This window comes from Macrobrachium nipponense, chromosome 7 (assembly GCF_015104395.2).
Source record: "Macrobrachium nipponense isolate FS-2020 chromosome 7, ASM1510439v2, whole genome shotgun sequence".
NCBI lineage: Eukaryota > Metazoa > Arthropoda > Malacostraca > Decapoda > Palaemonidae > Macrobrachium > Macrobrachium nipponense.
Window position 1 is genome coordinate 28885607 of NC_061109.1, and position 14957 is coordinate 28900563.

The 14957-nt window shown below is 42.1% G+C and overlaps 1 pseudogene across 1 annotated transcript in view; it reads left to right on the forward strand.

The window, feature by feature from the left end:
- LOC135217146 (serine/threonine-protein kinase stk11-like) overlaps positions 1 to 14957 on the forward strand; it is a 154517-nt pseudogene that overhangs the window by 17033 nt on the left and 122527 nt on the right. The window contains exon 2 of the transcript XR_010315061.1: positions 14696 to 14949. The product of XR_010315061.1 is annotated as a serine/threonine-protein kinase stk11-like (transcript). The remainder of the gene's footprint in view (positions 1 to 14695; positions 14950 to 14957) is intronic.

Here is a 14957-nt window from a genome sequence, read left to right on the forward strand (position 1 = left end):
GGAAGCAAAGAAAACAGCTATGGATCTTGAAAGTCTTTGAAGAGAGATCCTCTATACCTTTCCTGCTGAGGTAGGCTAGATGATCCAGAAGGAGGCCATAGCAGTAGTGAAAGACATCTCTTTGGTGGGATTTTACAACTGCCTTTTTGTTTCGTCTGGGGGTTAGAGATGACTTGTCCTGTTTGCCCCTTCAAGGGAATCTGCGCTTTTCTTCCTTTTGTGGTCATATCCCTGTAGCATGTACTATCGACAAGAAAAGTGAAGATACAGTTTTCATTACCTTAGTTCATTGAATTTCCCATTTGTTTTTACTGAAGACACAATCTTGCTAAATTTACTCTAGAATATGAAAATACATTGTAAATTATATCATATAAATTGAAACTGCAAAACAAAACTGTTCAGATATTTCCAAAAACATGATATATGTTCCGAATAATATGAATTTCTCAGATGGCTTTTTTCATAGAGATCTTGGTAAATAGAATGTGAATTTCTAGTAGCACTATTTATCACACAACAATATTTACTCGTTTTCCTTCACGAACGGGAATATTATTGCATCATCGTAAGTGGTGAATGTAATTACTATTTGAGTTTCTACAAATTTACGCTTGTATTCCAAAGTGTTTAAAGTTAGCTGACGTCAATGGCAATCAATGTTGAGATGGCTAAGGTAAGTTGAGCAAATTTAGTTGCATCTGCAAGAGCATTTTCTATGATGTGTGGGGGAGCCCTAGAACTTTGGGCAGGAAAGCGCAAGTCACTGGATACTGGCTTACGTAACGGATTTCACACTTTGATTACTTTGACGTTGACATGGATTGAATGCTAGTGGCTGTTTACAAAGCTGTTGTGTTTAAAAATAAATCTTTATCAAGGTTAAAGTAGCATGTCAGCTCAAAGATTTTCTGGCTATGCTCCCATTACAAAGCAGTTCGTAATTAGCCCACATGACTCCATTACTTTGCCGCGATGCTGAAATAGTCTCCCAAAACATCAGCATTTTTTGCATGATATAAAACTTTGTGCAATACGTATTGAGTTATTTGTTATAATAAATATTTTTGTACATTCAACTTCCCTGTCAGATACAGGCGGTCCCCGGGTTACGGACGGTTCCGGCTTACGACGTTCCGAGGTTACGACGCTTTTTCTAAATATTCAATGGAAAAATCCGTCCTGGGTTACGACGCTTGCCTTCCGAGGTTACGACGCTGACGCTGCCGACGCTCCGAGTTAACGACGCTTTTAAAAAACGCATACTATGATAAAAATCCTTTATAGTTTAGCACAGTATTATAAAAAAATAAGTTTCTGGTTAGATTACAACAAAATTTGAGGTTATGATGATTTTCGACACTTTTTATGTCGTATTTTCATGTTTTTTAGTGACGCCTCATATGCGACCTAGTTTCCGAGTGAATGAATACATACTAGCTTGTGGTGTGCAAAGTTTACATATAACAGTCCAAAAGCGCAAATAATGAAAAAATCATTGCTTGTTTCCAGTAATAATAAACAAAACGAAGTTTCTGGTTAGATTACAACGCAAATTCCAAGTATCCAAAGAGAGACATTATCCAGTAATTTGATCAGAGAGAGAGAGAGAGAGAGAGAGAGAGATTGAGAGAGAGAGAGAGACGAGAGAGAGAGAGAGAGAGAGAGAGAGAGAGAGAGAGAGAGGGGCGTCTTCCGACGCTCCGATTTAAGGACAGAGAAGTGTTCATTTCGTTAAACGGCCTCTGACTCATGCCAGTAAATGTTTTGTTGATACAAATAATATAACCCTATTTAAAGATACGTTTACTTTAATTAGCTATATGATACGTAAATAGTAATCATCTGTTCTTGTAGCCCTCAAGATTTGGCAAAATCGAAGTATCCAAAGAGAGACATTATGCCAGTACAATGGAACCTTGAATACGAATTATTTGTCCGTTACATCGTCGTCTATCAAAAACAGTTGTATCTCAAAGCATTTTTTCCCATAATAATGTAATAATCCGTTCTAGCGCTATGAAACCACATCTAAACACAGCTAAATTACATATAATATACACAATTTATACACAAATAAACGAGTAATAACACACATAATGATAAAATAACATAGCAATGTGATAAATGATAATAAATGTTAATAAAATCAATTCAAAAAAAGAAGGAATTTTACTTACCACAACGAAAGATGACGTGAGGCCAGCAAGGGGGGAAGGAGGTAGGAAGGGATGGCAGGGAACGATTTGTCTCTTTTTATTTACGTATGTACACTAATAACTACGTAATAAACACAAATGAAATAACATTGCTAAACTAATTTTTATTTATTTTTTAATCAGTTCATAGAGTTTAAATATGGTGATGCCTTTGGAAGGTTTTTATAGCTTCCTTCTGCTTGATGATCGTGGATATTGTAGAAGGATAATGGATTTCGACCATACTCGTTTGCCAAATCGACGATACGAATGCCACGTTCATGCTTTGCTATAATTTCATGTTTTGCTTCCATCGAAATCATTTTCTTGGGTTGTTTTTTCTATCACCTGCTTTGTCTTTAGCTTTGAGACCCATGGTTAATAATAAAATAGACAAAATAACACGAAAAATAGGCACAAATACAACGAACTAAACAACGACGTGTTAACATGCAGCACCAACAAACAAACAGACTGAACGCCATTTATCGATCGCCTATACAACTAACACTCATCGCAAAATCGTATCTCAAATATTTCGTTGTACCTATATCAAAGCTTATATTTTCGCAAATTTTCTGTTGTATCTCAAAACTTTCGTATATTAGGGCAATCGTATGTCAAGGTTCCAGTGTAATTTGATCAGAGAGAGAGAGAGAGAGAGAGAGAGAGAGAGAGAGAGAGAGAGAGAGAGAGAGAGAGAGAGAGAGAGACGACTTGCAACAACAATGGTCTCTGGGATTGACGTAACGTTTATTTCTGAAACAGATAGGACCAGAGAAGTGTTCGTTTCATTAAAACGGCCTCTGACTCATGGCAGGAAATGTTTTGTTGATACGAATATAGAAGAATAATTTAAAGATACGTTTACTTTAATTAGTCATAACTCATATGATACGTAAATAGTAATCAGCTGTTCTTGTAGCCCTGAAGATTTGGCAAAATCACTCCAGGTTGTACATAAAACTTCAAGAATGTAGTGTCACCAGAGGATTACAATAGTTTTTACCTTCAAGAACCAGCATTCTTTTATGAAAATAAACTCCAGGTTGTACATAAAACACTAGGAAAACAACATGTAGTGTAACCAAAGGATTACAAGTAATGGTTTTTATAACTTTTTATTAGTTTAAGACATATTTCCAAGCGTCGTTCCGGCTTACGACGATTTTCGGCTTACGACGCGTCTCAAGAACGGAACCCCCGTCGTAACCCGGGGACTGCCTGTATATACTTAGCTATAGACTCCGTCGTTCCCGACAGGTAGGTCAGGTGATCTACCGCCCTGCCGCTGGGTGGCAGGAATAAGAACCATTCCCGTTTTCTAATCAGATTTTCTCTGTCGCCGGTACCATCAACATCGTTGTTGGTTCCTCCTGACTTGATTTTCGTATTTCATCGCCGTTGATCTTCTGGACTGTCTTATTTGGTGACGTATTTGGATCTGTGGTTTGGCTACGCTTTTGTGGACTGTTTTTTGATGTTGCTTCGGATTGTTCTCAAAATGTCTGACTCTAACTGCGAAGTTAGAAGATGTGTGAACGAGGGTTGTTTGGTGAGACTACCGAAAGCTTCGGCAGATCCTCACAATGTATGCAAGAGGTGTAGTGGGAATGAATGCTCTAGATCTAACACTTGCAATGAATGTGTGAATAGGAGTGAGGAAGAATGGAAGACTCTAGATTCCTACTTAAGGAAGTTAGAGAGAGATAGGGTTAGAACAAGGACTCTAGAAGTTTGAGTAGATCTCCGCTTTAACGAGCCAGTTAGTAACTAACCCCCAATTAATTGCTTCCTCACATGCAGATCACCCTCGCCCGTCGCAGATAATGCAAATTCTGCTACGGAGATTGCAAATCTGAAGACGGCATTAATAAGGATGGAGCTTAAAATGTAAGCTCTTCAAGGTAAGGCTGTGGACATAACGACAGATCCTGTGACGTCATCAACGGGGCTGACGCCACGGCTTCCCTCCGACTCGAAGAAGCAGCAGTAGTCACTGGCGGAGCAATACTAGGTGACTGACCTTGGCTACCCACGAAGACAGGGCTGGGAGGAGGAGGGATGACCTGGCCAGCCTGAAGAGGGTGGATAGCGAGCCTCCATAAAGTGTGCTAGTAACCCCTCCAAGGACGGGGGACCCCCTAGCCCAAGCGTCTTCCAAATCACCGCCATCTTGGACGCCTCTGATTCTGGAATAAATGAGAATGATGAAAAAGCCTCACCCTTCCCGGGAATCAAATTAACTCCGAAGATCATTCATTCATTAACTCCCGAAGAAGAAGAGGCGACATTACAAACATCAGCCTGGTGGGCTCCCGATACTTCCAGTGACGAATCAATGGAAGAAAAGGAAGGAGACACAGGAACAACACTACTATGGGGGTTGAATACTGTAGGAGACGAGCATCGGGAAGAGGCGAAAAACCTTCCCATGAAGGAAGAGTCGAAGCCCTCTGATGCTCTCTCTCTTGCTATAAAACGACTTCCACTGCTCTTTTGGCCATGCCAGGCATTCTGTGCAAGGATTCGTTATAGTACAAAAATTAGAATGGCTCCTCCTACACATGATGTGGGGATCAGTTGCCGCCGAATCCAAAAAACGAGAATATGGAAAACTTGGAATTCTGAGGCACACACGTTGACAAGGCTGAGAAGGAGCAGAAGCCATAATATCAGCCAAACACACACACACTAAACACAAGCAAAACAGGCAATGAACCGGGTAAAGGCCAAGAGAGGTTAACCACTACTCTTGGCCAATCAGTTAAAGAAACAACTGATGCGGTGGCGTAGGTGAGTGGTCTTTGACCACTCCTCACCCGATCTACGCATTCGTTGCCAGATATCACAAGATTCCTTGCTTTCATCTATTTTTTAACCGGATCCAGCTAGGCGCTAGAAATTATCCTATTGTTAAGATTGAAGGTTTGTAGTTATGAAAAATGCAAATTGTCTTAGAAAATTTGTCATTTCATACAATCAACTTACCTGTCAGATATATACATAGCTAAGACTCCGTCGTCCCCGACAGAAATTCAAAGGTTTACGCGCCACTCGCTACAGGTAGGTCAGGTGATCTACGCCGGCCTGCCCTGGGCGCAGGACTAGGAACCATCCCCACCCGTTTTCTATCATATTTTCTCTGTCGCCGGTGGTATCAACATTGTTGCTATTACCTCCTGACTTAGATTCTTATTTCATCCTTTGATCATCGTTTCTCGGCTTTTTGGTGACGTATCAGGATCGTGTTTTTGGCATTCGCTACTGTGGACTGTTTTTGGAATTGCTTTTTGGATTTTTCTCAGTATGTCTGATTCAAATGTGAGTGTGAGAATGTGTGTGAATGTTAGGCTGCAGGGTGAGGATACCGAAAGCTTCGGTTGATCCTCACACTGTATGCCGTAAATGCTAGGGGTTTCAGTGTTTTTTTTTTTTTTTTTTTTTTTTTTTCTGTTTTTTAATAAAATACTTGAATCAAATGGAATGCGAGGGATTAAATGCCGAAGAGTGGAAGACTTTAACTTCTTATTTGAAGAAGTTAGAGAGGGATAGGGTTAGACGTCTGAAAGGTGTGAGTTCAAGGCCTATTGAGCCTTTTACTGATAATTCTAATCCTACTGATTTAGATTCTCCCTATGTTTCTCATTCACAAAGTGTACTTTCGGAATCGGCCTCGGAAATCGCCGATCTGAAAGCTACGATTCGAGACATGAAGTCCAAAATGGCGACTTACAAGGTAAGCTAGTGAAAGTGAGCATTACAGTGAAGTGAGTTCTCCCAGTGTTGTGGAGGGGGCGTTGATCGTCCCTGCGACGCTCCCAGGCCTAGACCTCCTTCCAAGCTCCCATGCCCAGAGGAGAAGGAAAGTCGAAAGCCTTAAGGAGGTCGTGGGGAACTCCCCCAACGGTCAGACGTCCCTTCAGCTAGCTCTGTTTCGTGCAGGCTGCTCAAGGGCGCTCTAGAAAAGCGTCCTTCGTGAGTGTTTCTCATCCTCTCCCTCTCCCTCACCTAAACGAGGGTGGAAGGAGTCGAATTTATCGAGACCTCTGAAGCGTCATATGAAAGAACCCGAAATTGATTCGAGCCCTGAGCGTTTCTCAGATGACGCTCCTTCTTCTATTAAGAAGGCGAAGGTGGCGTCAGAGTCACCCGACGAGTACGCAGAAGTACCCTTTCCTACTTCTCCCCCGAGTGATGACGAAAGGCGTCATGCAGTTAACGTGGGAGAAGCTTCAAGGAGAATTATTATGGCAGTTCAAGAGCAACTGACCTCTTAGTGGGAGTTTAGCGGCCTCGTAGGAAGGACGTGCGCTTCCAATCAAGAAGTCTCGCCTCTCTCCCCTGCTAAACGAGAGAAGCGTCATGCAGACGTGAAGCTTCCAAACATCTTACAGAAGCTTCGGGTTCGAGAGCGAGAGCGGTTGCTTACGAAAGTTTCGTAACGCCAGAGAGACGTGAGACGTCTTTAGACCATGAAGCGCTTTGAAAGCTGTGGGTAGACGTGAAGCTCCGACCAATATTTTGGCGCCAAGTAGGACGCCTTTTGAGAGCGGAGCGTCTTCCAGGCGCGAGGCGTCATCCGGACGTCAGCAGCCAAGTAAGCGGAGACGTCAGCCAGGACGCTTGGCGGACGAGAAGCGTCATCCAAGCGGGAAGCGTCTTCTTTTTATCGAGAGAAGCCTGAGCTTTTGGTGCCTTCCAAGGCTATTAAAGCGGGAAGAGGAAAGAATATCATTCCCTTAGCCCCTCTCCTATTAGGAGTTTGTCTCCTCCAGAGGAGGAACGTACAGAAATGGTAGCGGAGATCATTTAGATCCCGAGTTGAAGGAAACTCGGATGATGAATATCAAGGAAGAGAAGGACTGTCGAACTATAAAGTTTTGACTGCCTTGCTTCTTGAGGAGTATGGAGACGAATTGACTCCGCGCTCCTCCTTCTCCGCCGCGCTCTCTGTTTTCGAGTGCTAAGACGAAGAAGTCTTCGTCTTTTCTTAAAATGAAGCCCACCATTTCTATGAAGAGGGCTCTACAATCCTTAGACTCGTGGATGAAGTCTAAGGAAAGACTAGTAAGAACGGTCTTCTGCATGCCTCCAGCGAGATAGCTGTAAAAGAGGATTTGGTATCAGACGGGAGAGAATATGGGTATTGCTCTCCCGTCTACGTCAGAAGCAGACTTTTCGACCTTAGTTGACGCTTCACGTCGACAAGGTCTCAACTCGGCACGGATTACGTGGGGCATTTCTGAACTGGACCATCTCCTCAAGGGACTCTTTCATGTATTGGAAGTTTTCAACTTCTTAGATTGGTCCCTTGGGGGTGATGTCCAAGAAAGCCCATGATTCGGAAGGAATCGAACCGAAGCCCTTTTGTGCATATTGTCTTGTATAGACAAAGCGGTACAGGATGGCTCTTTGAAATCTCCTCTTTGTTTGGAGCAGGTCTTCTAAAGAAGAGGACGGTATATGGTGCCTTTTAACCAAGGCAGTCTCCCACGCTCAGAGGGCAGCGCTGCTGTATTCGCCTTTGTCTGACTTTTTGTTCCCTTCTCAGTTGGTGAAGGACATGCTCATTCATTAACTGAGAAGGCGACTCAGGATCTTCTGACGCAGTCAGCAAGGAAGAAGAAGCCTGCTTCTACATGACAAGAAAGGACCGAGTACATCGGTTCAGTCCTTTCGAGGTGGTCCGACCTCCAGACCTCCCGCAAGAAGGAAGGTTCCGGAGAAGAGAGGTAGGTCTGCCTTTCGTCCCTTTAAAAAGGGAAAATGAAGCTTCTCTCCTCCAAGCACCAGTAGGTGCCAGGCTCCTGGGATTTGTGGAGGCCTGGACACTTATAAACGCAGACGCGTCATCGTTGGCTATAATAAGGAAGGGATATCGGTTATCCTTTCCTGAACACTCCTCCCCTAACGTCAATACCAAGGGAACTAACAGCCAAAGTACAAGGATCCTGGGCTGAGGGATACTCTTCGAGCGTGTGGAACAAATGTGGGACAAGAGAGCGATAGAACTAGTACTAGATCGAAACTCCCCGGGGTTTTACAATCGCCTTTTTCTGGTTGCGAAAGCCTCGGGAGGCTGGAGACCAGTACTGGACGTCAGCTCTCTCAACAAATTTGTTCGGAAGGAGAAGTTCTCCATGGAGACTTCTGCTTCAGTCCTGGCGTCATTACGACAAGGAGATTGGATGGTGTCTCTAGATCTCCAGGACGCCTACCTTTCACGTCCCGATCCACCCTTCATCGAAGAAGTACCTCCGTTTTCATGACGGGGGGAAGGATCTTTCAGTTCAGAGCCTTATGTTTCGGCCTGTCCACAGCTCCTCAGGTCTTCACAAGCCTGATGAAGAATGTGGCGAGGTTTCTTCACCTCAAAGGAGTAAATATCTCTCTGTATCTGGACAACTGGCTCATCAGGGCCAGATCAGAGAGACAGTGCTTGGAGGACCTGAAGTTAACTCTAGATTTGATCAAAGCGTTGGGATTGCTCGTGAACCTCGAGAAGTCGCAGCTGACCCCCAGACAGGACTTAGTCTATCTGGGGATTCGGATGGATTCTCGGGGTTTTCGAGTATTTCCTTCGCAAGAGAGAATCGCAAAAGGTTTGCGGATAGTCTCTCTCTTCTTAAGGAAGGAACATACGTCGGCGAGGGAATGGTTGAGCCTTCTAGGGACCCTTTCCTCGCCTCGAACAGTTCTTCCACTAGGAAGACTTCATTTACGTCCGCTTCAATCTTCATCAAGAAAGTCTTGGAGTTGGAAAACAAAAATGGGACAACTTTCGGACGTCTTTCCCATTCCAGTGGAGATAAGATCGCACCTGGAATGGTGGTTGCCCCCTCTGGAAGAGAACAAAGGGATCTCTCTAAGGACACAGAACCCAGAACCTAGTGTTTGTACTCCGACGCGTCGGAGAAAGGTTGGGGAGCAACATTAGGCTCGAAGGAGGTGTCAGGCACCTGGGAACCAGCGCAGGTGACTGGCACATAAACTGCAAAGAGCTCTTCGCCGTGCATCTGGCTTTGAGAGTCTAGAACCTCTGGTGTCGAACAAAGTAGTGCAAGTAAACGTGGACAACACCACCGCACTTGCCTACATTCGAAAACAGGGAGGGACTCACTCCTCGTTCCTTTACGAAACTGACGAGACCTTTTTTGACTTTGTTTGGACGCTCACAGGAACATCTCCCTTCTGACAAGGTTCGTGCAGGGAGTAAAGAATGTGAGGGCGGACAGACTCAGCAGGAGGAACCAGGTCCTTCATACAGAGTGGACCCTACACGAGGAAGTGTCAAGATCTCTGGTCGCTGTGGGGGACACCTCATGTGGATCTCTTCGCCACATTCATTTCCAAAAGGCTGGCAGTCTTTTGCTCGGTCGCGGAAGATCAAGAGCTCTTATGGTAGACGCCTTCCTACTAGATTGGTCTCCGAGTAGAACGTATATTGCTTTTCCTCCATTCAAAAATCCTGGGATTAGTAATAAAAAAGTTGTGGCGTCAAAGGAGACGAGGATGACATTGATAGCCCCCTTTTGGCCGGCCCAAGATTGGTTCACGGAGGTGGTAGAGTGGATCGTAGACTTTCCAAGATCCCTACCAAGAAGGACGGATCTTCTCAGACAACCACACTTCAAGAGGTACCATCAAAACCTCCCCCGCTCTCGCTCTGACTGCCTTTCGACTATCGAAAGACTCATCAGAGCGAGGAGGGTTTTCGCGAAGTTGCAAGCGCGATCGCGAGAGCACGCAGAACCTCCACTACGAAGTATATCAATCGAAGTGGGAGGTTTTTAGAAGGTGGTGTAGATCTAAGAAGTTGTCCTCCTCCACTACCTCTATAGCGGAAATTGCTGATTTCCTTCTATTCCTGAGAGAGCAATCTCATCTAGCTGTATCCACAATAAAGGGATACAGAAGTATGCTCTCGGCTGTCTTCAGGAATAGGATTAGATCTGGCAGATAATAAAGATCTCCACGATCTCATAAGGTCATTTGAGACTTCAAAGTCGAAGGAACAACGGTCCCTCCGAACTGGAACCTAGACGTTGTCCTCAAGTTTTCTTTCATCGGAAAGATCGAAACCTCCTCATCTGGCTTCGTTTCGAGACATCACCAGAAAATGCCTATTCCTATTATCTTTAGCTACGGCAAAGAGAGTTAGTGAATTACATGCTCTGCAAGATAAAGTAGGGTTTCAAGGGAGACTCAGCTATTTTGCTCGTTTAAGACACTGTTTTTAGCTAAGAATGAGAATCCCTCGAATCCCTGGCCTAAGTCATTTGAAGTCAAAGGCATATCGAGTCTCGTAGGAAGAGAAGCAGAAAGATCTCTATGCCCTGTAAGAGCTCTAAAGTTTTACATTCAGAGAAAGCATCAGATGGAGGCTCTAGACAAGGTCTTTGGTGCGCGGTAAAAGACCCCACAAGACTGATGTCAAGAATGCGCTGGCATTCTTGTGAGGAACGTCATTACAGACGCGCATAAGGTCGTTCTGACGAACAGTTACGACTGTTGAGAGTTAAAGCTCATGAAGTTGAGAGCAGTAGCGACGTCTCTCTCGTTTCATAAGATATGTCGCTAAAAACATCATAGATTACGACATTTTGGAGATGCAACTCAGTATTTGCATCTCATTACTTGAAAGACGTTCGTGTGACATATGAGAAGTGTTTTTCTCTAGGTCCGTTCGTATCGGCGGATACGATTCTGGGTACGGGAGCCGACACCAATCCTTAAACAGTATATACTTTTCTTCTTTTTTTGGATATGGTCTGGAATCTCTTCGAACAATGGAGGACTTGGTTTAGCACGGGCGGCCGTCTATGTTGTTCAGTAAGAGAATCTTGTCATATCTAATTAGATGAGTATAATTTTTTTTTGAAATTATGTATGTGTGCGTAGTGGTTTTGAGTTACGGTTGTTGTGACGAGTTTCTTGGGGATAACTCGGAAACAATCCTAGTTCTAACATATGGTTAGGATCAGGTGGTCGGGAGTTGGTTGTGTGCTCCTTCATAAGGTGTATTGTCATATAAGTGGATCAGCACCATTGACAAAGTCCTTTCAGGCTCTGCCGAGTAAGCGGATAAGACCCCATCGGCAGACCCACAAGAACTCTTGGCCATAGATCATAGACTCGCTAAAGTTTTCTTGAGGTGATGCAGACTACTGGGCAAACACCCACAAAGTCTACCACCTATCAGGTAGGAACCAAGGTTTTATTTATACCTACAACATATGTTGTTTACCTGTCTATTCCATATAGTTAGCTGTCTCTTACCCTCCACCGAAAGGTGCCAATCAGCTATGTATATATCTGACAGGTAAGTTGATGTATGAAAATGATATTGTTATGTTACAATAAAGTTTCATGCATACTTACCTGGCAGATATACAATTAAAGGCCCACCCCGCCTCCCCGCAGGAGACAGGTGGAAGAGAGAAAATATGATAGAAAACGGGGATGGTTCCTAGTCCTGCCGCCCAGCAGGCCGGTAGATCACCTGACCTACCTGTAGCGAGTGGCGCGAAATTTGAATTTCTGTCGGGGACGACGGAGGTCTTAGCTATGTATATATCTGCCAGGTAAGTATGTATGAAACTTTATTGTAACATAACAATATCATTTTTATGCAATTTACAGTCTATAATATTGTTTTAATTCACTTCATTGGGTATCATAGCAGTCGGAGAAGATGATAGAAGTTACCAGCTAGTGAAATGGTGAACTTAAAGAAAAATATCAGTACCATTCCATTAAAATGGGGACAAGTTTGTTTTTGTAGCACAAAAAGCGGGACAAATCTTCACAAAAAGTAAAATAAAGGCGGGACATTTTGCTAACTTTAAAAAGAGCGGGACAGAGGTTGAAAAAGCAGGACTGTCCTACCTAAAAGCTGGGGGGACCTGGTCACATTACTTATGGAGGAATTCAATATTTATCTCATTGCTATTTTCTTTCTTACTGTCAGTCTTATATATCCCTCTCACCTATTCCTTTTTTTGTTATACAATACAATTTTCTTCATTAATATTATTATAATCCATAAATTCATTGGCTCGAAGATGTTTAGTGATGAAATTTAAAAACTCCTTTTCTGAAGGTAAAACTGAGGACAGCCCTAGACATCAGATGAACGGAGATGGGAATCTGTTATATGTATGATGTTAATCAGTGAAAGTAGTGACATTTGTGAAAAACTTATTGTTATTTATACTCACAGTCACAACTTCTAAAGTCAACTCTCATTTGTCTCTTTCATAATGAACACCATTGTTATATATACTTACATACATTTATTTGCTGAGAACTTTTAACTGTTGGTTTTTTGGAAATTTAAATAGCTTTAAGATTATATTTCATATACTTATTTTTTTTCACAATGAGGCAATTGTGTACATTAATGCTTCTGTTTTCTTACTTTGGCCTAGAACCATAGTGAACCCTAAACATAATACAACACTATTAGATTATTGTTATCATTACTGTATCATCTTTGTCAATGATGTCATTATCCTTCAAGTACAGAAAATTTGCTGGCATTACTCCTCAGCATGATACAGTACATGTTAAATCTTACAACGCATAAGAAACACTGTTCTAAATGTAGAATGCGGCTGCACCGGTGGTTTTCGTAGCCTTAATTACAATGTGTCAATCGAAGTGCCATGATATTAAAAGACACGTTTTTGCTGTTCCCTTACTCCAAGTTCTAAGCCCTTTTTCTGTTTTAATGTGTGAAAGATGGAGTGTTGTAGGCTTTCTGTACATCGTACAGAGTGAAGCGGATATGCATAGTCTATCATTTAATTTGATGTTTCTCATAAAAAATCTAAAAAAACTGATTTTTATATGAAATGGCTACCCCATGAATTAATGGTTTTTATTAAAAATTAAGCTTGGTGTGGGCACTTCTTACGATTGTTTCTTCAAACCATTGTTTATAGCCTCATTAGTTGCTGTCTCATATTAGATGGTTTCCAGTTCGTAAACTGAAAAGTTACTACTATATATATCCTTGAAGTAATTGAATTTGTTTCCTAAGTGGAATGCTATGAGGAAGTGAGGAAAACTTGCTATGTTAAGTAAGATGAATCCTCGACATAAGCCTTGACTGCAACACCGAAACCCATAATGTCTCAAATGTCCTGACCACTCAAATCTGAAAGGTTAACATTACCATGTTCCAGAAATTGTGCAGTTGAAGCTAAATATTATGTCTAAAGAAAAGAGCATAATTAAAGCACACCTAGATGTTAAAGAAAAAAACAACAATGATATAATGAGAGGAAAAAACTCCACACTAAAGCCTACCAAGCAGCATAAGTAAGAAATAAAACAGTGGACCCCCTGTATTCGCGTTTCTCTGGATTCGCAGACTCACACATTTCGCAGATTTCTACCTGGAACGTTTCCCCCGTCCCCCCCCCCCCATTATTTGCGGAAAATTCTCCGGAAAATAAACCTAGTCGCGGTATTTTTCTATGAGAAATATCCACAAATTCCTGGTTTTATTAATTTCATCATAAAAATGCACTTTTTGTGATATAACTAATTAAAAAAACAGTTATAAAATTTTTAGTGGCTTTTCTTGAGTTTTAAACTACCAAAAGGAGGTTTTAAGCATTTTTATAGGGGTTCCAACTATTCGCGGGATCTAACTATTCATGGGGGTCTGGTACGCATCCCCCACGAATACAGGAGGACCACTGTATATATCATTGAAGAAGAAATAAAACATATTGGAATGTCTAACATACCACAAATTGGAATGTCTTAACATACACAAATATTTCCAATATATCCAAAAACAATTTTTCAAAATTTACAAACTTGCAAGAAAGGAACAAGATGGTTCTGACTACTCTCTCCCAATGAGAGGCAATATACCCCTGAGAGACAGGACAACGTTATTATACATTGAATCAGCTGATGACGAAGTAGTAAGGAACAGGCCTGGAAGCACTCTACTGCGAGTTGTATCTGTCACAGAGGAAGTCAGGAAGCGTGAACACGGGAACCCTGGAAGGCCGGGACATATACGTTGACACGTGGGACTTCTTAGGCTGGATAGAGGAGTCCACGATACAACAGAGAAGGAAATCATGGGCTTAGGTCAAAACCTGGCTTGGGAGGAGGAGATCAAAAGTGAATGTCTCCAAGGCGGTGAAGAGAGATTAAATGTGTCACTAGGTTGAGCGTGGTCTCTGTCTCGCTCCCACCTCAGCTATGTATCAGATGCCAGATGCCACAGATTTCTTGCATTTACAGATTTTAATTGTTTTTACTGGTTTCCAGCTGGCACCAGAAGATTTATTCAAATTCTAAGACTTAAGGGTTTGTAGCTGTGAAAAATACAAATTAATAGAAAAATTTTTCATTTTGTATATTTTGATTGTCTTCTCTATGGGAAAAAAAACAAAATAATGCATGTTTTGAAGTTACTTTATACATATGTAGAATAACTATGTTAATTGTAATTTTATTTTATTTAGTTGATTGGGAAGTATGTTTTGGGTGATAAGCTTGGGGAAGGAAGTTATGGCAAAGTAAAAGAATGCCTAGATAAAGACACCCTCCAGCGTCGAGCTGTGAAGATATGAAGAAGAAAACACTTAGAAGGAATTCCAAATGGAGACCAAAATGTAAGAAGAGAATACGTCTGTTAAGGAATCTGAGGCACAAGAATGTCATTAATTTAATTGATGTGTATCACAATGATGGAGAAAGGAAAGGTAAGACTAGAGGAGTTTTTTT